Source organism: Protopterus annectens, chromosome 3.part0 (genome assembly GCF_019279795.1).
Source record: "Protopterus annectens isolate FY-2018-M chromosome 3.part0, PAN1.0, whole genome shotgun sequence".
Taxonomy (NCBI): domain Eukaryota; kingdom Metazoa; phylum Chordata; order Ceratodontiformes; family Protopteridae; genus Protopterus; species Protopterus annectens.
In genome coordinates this window covers 1,927,516,471-1,927,526,539 of record NC_056731.1, presented here as the reverse complement: position 1 = coordinate 1,927,526,539, position 10,069 = coordinate 1,927,516,471, and the positions used below count along the sequence as shown (strand labels likewise).

The window sequence follows — 10,069 nt, the reverse complement described above, 5'->3', positions numbered from 1 at the left end:
AATTACTTAACTGTAAACTGCTTTTTCATACTGAAAATTTGTATTTTCTGTTTGTGAGTGCTCTATCTGTGCTTTTCTGTGCATTTTCTGGAAGTTTTCGTGTTCTAGTCAAGTAGTATAGTCTGGATACAGGTTTGCTGCATCCAGGCCTGGTTGTTTTGCTTGCTGAGTTCCCCTGGTAGCCATCTTGTCCTGGTAGGGGCCTGCCTTCTCTGTTAGTGAGAGTAACAGGGCTGCCTGACCTTCTCTAGCACTAGTGATTGGTTGAAAGTGCAGGGTCTAGCACGTTTGGGTAGTAATCTGAACCTCTAGATTCTTCCATCTTTTTTGGTATTTAAACCCTGTGTTTGCATGGGGCTGCACTTGTTTGCACATCTTGCACCGCCGCTGCACTGATTTAACCAATTGCAACACTTTAAAGCTTCAAACTTTCCCTTACTAGTACTCACGTGATCCTGAGGTAGTGAAGCTTCTTTACAGCCTCTGCACTAACACAAGCTATTAGTAACCATCTCAGATCTTTCCACCTTTGCCCCCCTTACCTTATCCCCCTCACCAATTCTGAAAAATATGGACGGACAATTTCCTACAGTTTCTCCTGTCAGTCTGGTTGATATGGGCATCCTGAGACAGTGCAGCAACTGTCTAATGTACACAGATGACCCTCTCTTACTACCACCTAGGAAAACAATTTGTGAGAGATGCAATTACATTAAAAACCTTGAGTTTATGCTCTCTCCCTCACAAGCCAGTAAACCTGGTACTGAGAAGATTATTTGCAGAAACACCAAACCTCAAACATTAACCACACCAACACAACACATATCCACATATGTGGAGGTTCTTAACAAAAATATACCTAAACAAAAGAGACCTCTGAGACAAAAACACATGTAAACTACACAGCCTGCCACACATAGTCCACCTGCCTGTGTCTCACAGCCATCAAGGCTTAACCATAAACCCAATATACTAATCATAGGAGACTCTACTGTGAGAAACACAGATGTACCCCTCACCATGCTGGATAAGGAAAAAGTCACGGTAAGTTGTTTGTCACATGTCAGAAACCACCACATCACCCATGCACTCAAGTCCCTCAACACGTACTGCTATGAATGTCATAGTCCATGTTGGTGTGAATGACTTGAGACATACCTCTCTGGACTATATGAAGAGAGACATGATTGAGCTCTCTGAATATGTGTTCCAGGCAGGTATGTCACTAAACTTAAGCAGAATTCTACCAGCACCCAGAATGATGCCTCAGTGCAAACAAAAAAGATTGACTGTAACAATTGGCTTAGTTTCTGGTGTCATTCTAAGGAGATCCAGTATCTGTCGGCCTGGGAAGGCATGATTGACAGACCACAATGCTACATTTGTCTCCCTTGGGTTTCAGCCTCCTGGCAAAGGCTCTTGCTTCCCCCATAGTGCCTTTTTAGGCAATGTCTTGAGGTCAAAACTAACAACATGAGCATCTCATCTAAAAGCAATTTAAAGGTCATGCTGCTGAATGCTAGGAGTCTCAACAAGAAACTGCACTCACTGCAAGCATTCTGAAACCTAGAAGATGCTGACATTTGTGCAGTCACATAAACCTGGTTCAAAACTGATGAGAGCACCTCAGCATTACCTGGTTACTCATCCTATCATACATACAGACCCCAAACTGAGGGCAGCTAATCCAAAGGAAGTGGTGTTTCAATATATATTAAAGATATACACATCTCCAGATGCTCCCGGTGCAGTTAATGGTTGACAAGACTCCTATTCAAATCATACTTAGCTACAGGCCCCCAGTTTTGACTCAGAATGCCAACACCACCTATCTGGACCTCCTCGAATCTATTGAGATTCAACAATATACCCTGATCCTGGATGATTTTAACTACCCAATCATCGATTGGAAGAACTACTCAAGCCAGAACTCAAATGCTCAAAGATTCCTTTACTTCGTCAATGCAAATGCATTGGACCAGCTGGTTGACATCCCCACAAGAGGTGACAGCATCTTGGACTTGATACTAACCAACATAGGAAACAACTGCAGCATCCCTGCAGTATCATTATCCCTGGTAAGATCAGACCTCAAAGCGGTCACCTTCGAAGTCACCATCTCCCCTGCCCCCCCCCCCCCCCCAGCTAGGGTTAAACAAAAAAACTTCTCCAAAGCTGATTACAACCTCCTGGTCTAAGGTCTAAACAGCTTCACAGCCCTCTCCCCAACAGTAGGAACTTGTACTAATGTCCAAACCTACACCAAAGTACTATACGACCATTTGTATAAATGCATGGATTTAGCAATACTTGACACAGCAAAATCTTCCTCCTCAAGGAAGAGTAAACTTGTCTGGTGGACATTTGCTATAAATAAACTCTACAACAAATGGAAAAAAATTGCTGACCAGGACCAAGAAGGAACAGGTGCCAAATTGGAAGCAATCTCTCCTTGGCCTAAACAGGCAAATGAGGGTATTAGTGAAGCCCTCCAAAGCTAACTTCAAGTCCAAATTGGTCACATCTACTAAAGACAATCATAAGGCCTTCTTCACATACGTACACAATCTAAGTGGAAACACCCAAATCTGCTCCACACTGATGGCCAAGGACACCACATACACAAATGCTGTGGATATAGCCAACCTGCTGGCAGACAGGTTCAGTGAAAACTTCACCCCTCTGTCCTCCCCATCAGTAATTCAGGATATTCTTAGCACCTGCCCCCAACCCCTTTTATCTAGGAAACAAATCATTACTGCCCTCTCAAAGGCTAAAAACACAGCTTCCATGGGACCCAATAACATCCCAGGCTGCATCCTGCATCAACTCAGGCAAGAACTCACAGCACTATTAGGCACCCTATTCAACCTAAGCCTGAGTACTGGTTTTGGCCCAGCCAAGTGGAGGATGACCACCATCATCCCTCTGCACAAAGGTGGAGTATTCACCAATCCAAGCAATTATAAACCCATCAGCCTAACTAGCCTGATCTGCAAGGCCATGGAATGCATTATCATGGACCACATTAACAAGGACATCGGCAACCTGCAAATGCTTGATCCCACACAGTTTGGTTTTGTCAAGGGGAGATCATGCCTGTTAAATTTGGTAGAATTCTCTGAGTCAGTAACCAAAGCCGTGGACGAGGGGAAGACAGTGCATGCTGCCTGCACTGACCTGGCCGAGGCCTTCGACACTATTCTCCACTTGGGCATAATAGATAAACTATCCCAGCTTGGCGTAAATCCATATGTGACCAGATGGGTAGCTAAAGGGCTTACTGACAGAACTCACTCAGTCAAAATAAGGGAAGCTACATCAGGTAGTAGACCCATAATGAGCAGTGTACCCCAGGGATCAGACTTGGGGCCCCTGCTGTTTGGGATATACGTCTCCGAGTTGCAAGCCAAAACCAGAGGTCTATGGCTGACCAAGTTTTCAGATGACTGCAAGCTGGGCACTCTCATCAACTACAAAAGGGTCTCACCCAGACAAATGATTGGTGCTAGAAACACAGCCTCAAACTAAAAGCCAAAAACTGCATCTTCATCCTCTTTGGGGAGGGTGATGTCTCCACAAAATATCACATTAATAACAATGTCCTAAGCACACAAGCAGTTGTGAGGGACCTTGGCATCCAAGTTGACAGCAATCTAACTTTTGACCACCATGTTGCCTCCATTGTATGGAGAGCTTGTTAGATGGCTCACATCATTAGTAAGGGTATTTCTTCCAGGAACAAGGAAGTCATAACTTTCCTGTATTCCTTCATTATTAGGGCCATCATTGAGTATAATGCCCCTTTTGGCATGTACCTCGTGAAGCACATGCAGCAGCTGGAGAGACCACAGAGGTTCCTGACCAGGAGAATCCAGGGCTTCAAAAATCTATCCTACATGGATAAGCTAAAAGCCCTGTCCCTCTACTCCATCTCATACAGACTCCTCAGGGGTGATCTATGTCTGGCATACAGAGCAATCCCTTATCCCACCTTGATGAAATTGCTGCATATCAACAAGCCAAACTCCAATTGAGTGACCCACACGCAAAACCGCAACTTGGTCTGTGACATCAATAGGACTTTCTGGTGGGACAGATTTGTCTTCCTGAGACTCCCCCATCTGTGAAATAGACTCCCTCTCCATGTTGAGCAGAGTACCTCATTATCCCTCTTTAAGAGGAACCTGGATGACTGGATGGGAAATAGAAAGCACACCCCTGGGATTCCACCTGTGTCCCTGCTGGACAGGGGCATCAGGTACTGACTTGTAGGAACATGGGCTAATTTATTGGCTAGGCTTATAAAGGTCTCAGGGCCAGTAGCCTAGTAACTTGCTATGATCCTATGATCCTATTATATTGAATATAATTTCTCATTCCATTATAGAATGTTAAACTGATTTTCAACCTGGAAAATTTGGTTGATGTTCTTACTTGCAGCATAAGTGGCTGTGATTAAAACCACCATTTCTGTGACAATTGTGTATTTCATATGTTTAACAATTTCCTGTGTTTTAACCTACAAACATCATTATATTATGTTCCACTTTATTATTTATCATGTTGAACCTAGTGCCTCTACACTAACTTGGTGCTAACATTTGTAGGAGCTCCTCTATCATCCGGCATCTGAGAAGCCTGTATCTTGAGTTGCAGATAAGGATCCTTCTGCCAAGTTACTTGTCACTCCTGACTATACTGCCCAAAGTCCACTCATCGGTGAATAATTTAATTAAAAGGAAGCCAAAACAGTGTGTCAAGAGATTGCAAAAAAGGAAGCAGACAGAAAAAGAGGGTGAGCTGTTTAAATCTTGCTTTTTTACACGTCACATACAGGTCCGATTTAAAATATGAAAATACACTCTGATGAGCAAAGCATTCTATCTGCATATTCCTTGTCCTTACATCTGTGCTTTTCTTTCTTCCTTTCTTTCTTTTTTTTCCCAGTGGAATTATTTGAAACCATTTATTCTCAAAATTTCCAGCTTCGTCTTTTAGTTTTGATATTAATTCACCTATACTCCCACTGTTTTATTTTCTGGGTTAACTTCAGTGAAGGGGCATGTTAGCACTTTCAAGTGCAACTAAAGTAATATCCAGCTACAGATTTTTGTACCCATGTTTGATGTCAACAACAGAAAAGGCAAGGGGACCATGTGACTTTTGTAATGCAGTTTTGCATTTGTAAATGACAAAAGGAGAATGGAACTGAATCAGAAACAGTTTATAAGAACAGTACAAGAACTGAAACATGTAAGTTTCTGAATCAGTTTTTTCTGCTTAAAATAATTCCTGTATCCTCCACAGTTCTCTTTTAAAGAGATTGTCTGTGGTAATTTCATGAACTGTGTAGGAAGTAAGTAGAGGTACTAGCAAGTAAATAAATTGCTTATCAAGTCTTAACAGACTTACTAACCCAAGACTCTACGTTTTTTGCAATTAAAGCTAAAAGCAGTGTTTGGAGGATGGCATTACTTTATAGGATATTAGGTTCAGTAAAATATTCATTGTGTTGTGCATGACCTCTAACACAGCGGTTTCAGAGCTCTGCAGAAAGGCAGAGATCAGGCTAAGTAGAAAGTTGTTACTTTAGTAAAACAGCATAAGGATGAGAAGTGATGAAATGTTCTAGCAGACACAGGATGATGCAACACGAAACCTGTGATATCATACGAACATATAGTTACACAGAAGGATGAAAATAGTTTCAGAGGGTGTATAAAGAAAAATGATATATTTGTATTTTGCAGGAGGGATTTATAAAGTGTGGACATCAAAAACATGAGACAGAAACACGGGACTGAATATTAGAGAGGAGAAGGTTGACAGCAGAAAAATGACAGTTTTGACCATTTGTGTACAGTGTAATACACATTACTATAATAGCTCTGAAATTGGTATATTTGATTGTCTAAGCAAAGTCTTAATAAAGACTGTAAAATACAATGATCACCACAAAATATGAAATTAACATAACATAAAAAAAATTAAAAGATGTCTACTACAAATTTGATGGTATTTCTTACAAAAATAAAAAGAACAGAAATTTCCTGTATTTCAAATTCTAGACTGTAGAATGCCTTTGAGTTTTTAAAAGTTACCCATACAATAATCACAGTTTTGCATGACAAAGCTAAACTCATTGCACCTGGCTGCTTGAATCAAAATTTACCACACTAAGGAAATTGAAGTTATTCCCAACATGAAGTACTAATTAAGTAAGGGGTATAGAGGGTGCCCCACTAAATAATGGATATATCCCCAAAGCTTCTCCCTGAAGAAGATATATTTGAATGTCTTTTTTAAATTCATTGAGTGTTGTTTTGCCTAACTGGCTGTAGCACTTTACAAATCTGTTCTCAAACAGTTATGTTTCGATACATTTCTTCCAATAAGTTTATAATAGAAAAGAATTCCCAGAGAAATGTATACTCATTCAATAGCACAGGAACAGTGGCACAAAAGAAACACTATGTGCTCCATATGTGCCTGCGCCTTCAGGAATATGTGTATGAGCTGTAGCTGAGACAAACATCTCTGTTACATTGTTACAAGCTTCTGCCAGTAGTAGTACTACAATGTAACAGGCTTGTTTAAAAAGGTAAGGGTGAAATCCCTCAAGATAAGCCATGCTGGCTGTGCATAGATACAGCTTCATTCACAGTTAGGTAGTGATTACCATTATCATGTTACACTAAAAAAAATAATGCCATGTTCCTATACTAAAATAGCATTTTATTAAGTAAACATTTTCAAACTAAGACTCCTTTATCAGACTCTAGAGTCTGATAAAGTATGCTTTGTTCAAAAACATTTACTAAATAAAGTGCTATTTTAGTCGAATAGTGTGGTGTTATCCTTGCTTAACACTGGATTCTGCTTTTTGTTCAAGGAACACAATAGATATTTTAATCAGAATTATCACTATAATATTTAAAAATGGCATGATTTTCAACATATTTTAACAATATTATGCCATTTTAGTGTACAGGCAACAGTACTTTTCATTTCAAGTAAAAGCTATAGTGACCACTTAACTTAATGAAGAATCATACAGAAGAAGCCCAGTCACTGCATGAATCCTATGCCAAAGGTCACACCAATTAAAGTGATGGCCCCAAAACTGTGGTCATATGCAAGTCCTTCCTCCAGCCTTACTCTTCAATGTCCTTCAGTATCACTTGTCCATTTAAACTGTGAGTGTGACATCCACACAGATGCACAGTCACATGGCAGGGATATTTCAGAATCATAGCACCATCTTTTTTCCATTTTGACCAGTAATTTAAAAGTTCTGTCAGCTCCTTAGTAAAATGTGCATTCTGAATACTGGACCCTGACAGAAAGCAAAATAAATGACATGTTCTTAAACAGTAGGAGTATCAGCAGTGCAGGTATCCCCCATGAGCTGCTACAGTTCTGTTCATGTCTGATATAAAATCATATTTCAAAAATCCACACAACACATATATTCACTGTTGTAAGATCATGGAATGTGGAATCACACTACAGTGGAAAAGTATTTTTGGCTGAAAGGTCATAGTGTAATCTTTTATATTCCATGTAACCCACATAGCCACAGTAGTATTCATTCAAGTAACACACTATATCTACAAGTAACAGTGTGTATGCCTACAAGTAATGTTGTGTATGCCTAGAATTAACACAGTGTCTATGCCTGCAAGTAACACAGTGTACACCTACAACTAACACAGTGTAGGCTGTGTACAAGTAAGGCAGTGTATGCCCATGAGTAAAGCAGCCTATGTCTACAAGTAACACAGTATATGCTGTCTTCATGTAATGCATTGAACTCCTACAAATAACACAGTGTATGTCAATGAGTAATATAGTGTATGCCTACAAGTAATGCAGCCTTTGCAGTCTACAAATAACACAGTGTATGCCTACAAGTAATACAGTGTATGCCTACAGGTAACACAGTGTATGTCTACAAGTAACACAGTGTATGCCTACAAGTAACACAGTGTATGCCTACAAGTAACAACGTGTATGTCAATGAGTAATACACATGTATGCCTACAATTAACACAGTGTATGTCAATGAGTAATACACTGTATGCCTACAAGTAACACAGTGTATGTCAATGAGTAACACACTGTATGCCTACAAGTAACACAGTGTATGTCAATGAGTAACACAGTGTATGCTGTCTGCAACTAATGCAGTGTACACTTACAAATAATGTAGTATACACCTACAAGTAGCACAGTGTATGTCAATGAGTAATGCAATGTATGCCTACTTGTATATGCTTTAAACTAAACAGCCTAAGTAACTGTGTTAACTCTGTTACACACTGTGAATGTGAAGATGGATTATACCTTTAAGATGTCAGCTAGCTGGTGGTGAGAGATATGTAACAAAGGCTGGGGCTTCATCATTCAGTCTTCTTCTTCTTTCGGCTTTTTCCCGGTTAGGGGTCGCCACAGTGGATCACCTGTCCGCTAATGATTGGCAGTGGAGTTTTCCGGTGTCGAGTTGCCAGCCCGGCGCCCAACCTTCCACAGAAGGCACACACATGCACGCACTCACACCTAGGGCCAATTTAGAGTGTTCAATCCACCTACAGCATGTCTTTGGGATGTGGGAGGAAACCGGAGTACCCGGACGAAACCCACGCGACCACAGGGAGGACATGCAGACTCCGCACATAAGGCACCCCAGCTGAGGATCGAACCAGAGAACCTCTTGCTGTGAGGTGGCAACACTAACTGCTGCACCACCATGGCTGTCCCAGCTTCGACATTCAGTAAAGTGTTAAAATAACAGCATTTCCTCTGTGTGCCTCTTACTCAGCTATCCTGAACTGTTCTAATGTAGTGCCTTCCTTTGTAAGTCTGATGTGGTATTAGAAGAAAAGACCCATGAACAGAAATAAGCACACACAGATAACAGAAAATTACTTTTCGTTTGTTACACTGCTGTTGTTCCCTTATACTCCCAGCAGAAAATGGCTAACTACAGCTGCTCTGGGAGAGAAAGAGTAAATGTTATTTTGCCATTTAAAAGCCAGTTGTGTGTAGTACAGGTAGCTGTCAAACCAAGTGAGTGCGAGTTTAAAGAAGACTGAGGGTCGACCATTTTTGTAACAAATTTAGTGTGTAAAACGGTTTGAAAAGATTTCAGTAGGTCACGGAAGATAGCAGATACTAAGTTTCCTACATTTCTGTTTTAATTTACAGTGGCTATAAAGTTAAAGAGGGCCATAGCAATGTTATGATTAGGGCAGAAGCCATGCTGTGTTTGGAGATAGCAGATTATTGTCTGAAATAAAGGTGAGTAGTTTTATATGTATACAAATATCTGACATGGCTTAGTGGTAACTCACTTTGGCTATGGTGTGAAGGGTCCTTGGTTTGAGTCTTGCAGAGGCTGTTTATTTTGTAGCTCTGTAGCTCAGGGGTTAGAGCACTGGTGTAGTAAACCAGGGGTCATGAGTTCAAATCTCATCAGAGCCTGTGTTTCCCTTCTTTCCCTTATTTAAAGGATCTGTTAATTAATATAAAACTGGGTAGGCCAGAGCATCTGTTGCCATTTTAATGTATTTTTTATTTATTTATTTTATTTATTTATTGACATTTGTTAACTAGGTTAGTCCAACTGGGCTAGTAGCCCATTTTCAGTGGAGACCCGAAGAGAAAAGCTCCAGATAACAAACAAATTACAGTTCAAAATTCACACTCAAATAGTTTACAGTATGTAGAACAAATTCACACTCTAATATAGTAACAAAATTAGAAGTACATGCACAATAGCAAATAAACAAAATAACATTTATAGAAAGACATATTAAAATATACATCAACAGTTAAGACTTCAGTTTTGATAGCTTGAGTTTACCCGGTAAACACCTAGAAGGTTACTAGGTGAGAAAAGGGTGAGAGTATTATTAATACACAAGTGGAAGGAAATATGATACAAGAGTATGGTAGGGTTAGGTTGGGTCATGCCGGAGGCAAGTCTCGGAGTTTACTAGGTATAATTTGAGTTCTTTTTTAAATTTTAGTTGGTAGGTAGTGGAACGAATGTGTATAGGAAGTT

At 40.2% G+C, this 10,069-nt stretch overlaps 1 non-coding gene across 1 annotated transcript; it reads left to right on the top strand.

Moving 5' to 3' along the window:
• Window positions 1-9,413: 9,413 nt before the first annotated feature.
• Window positions 9,414-9,486, top strand: TRNAT-AGU. The gene has a single exon. It is a non-coding gene; the product is annotated as a tRNA-Thr (tRNA).
• The last annotated feature ends 583 nt before the right edge of the window (window positions 9,487-10,069 follow it).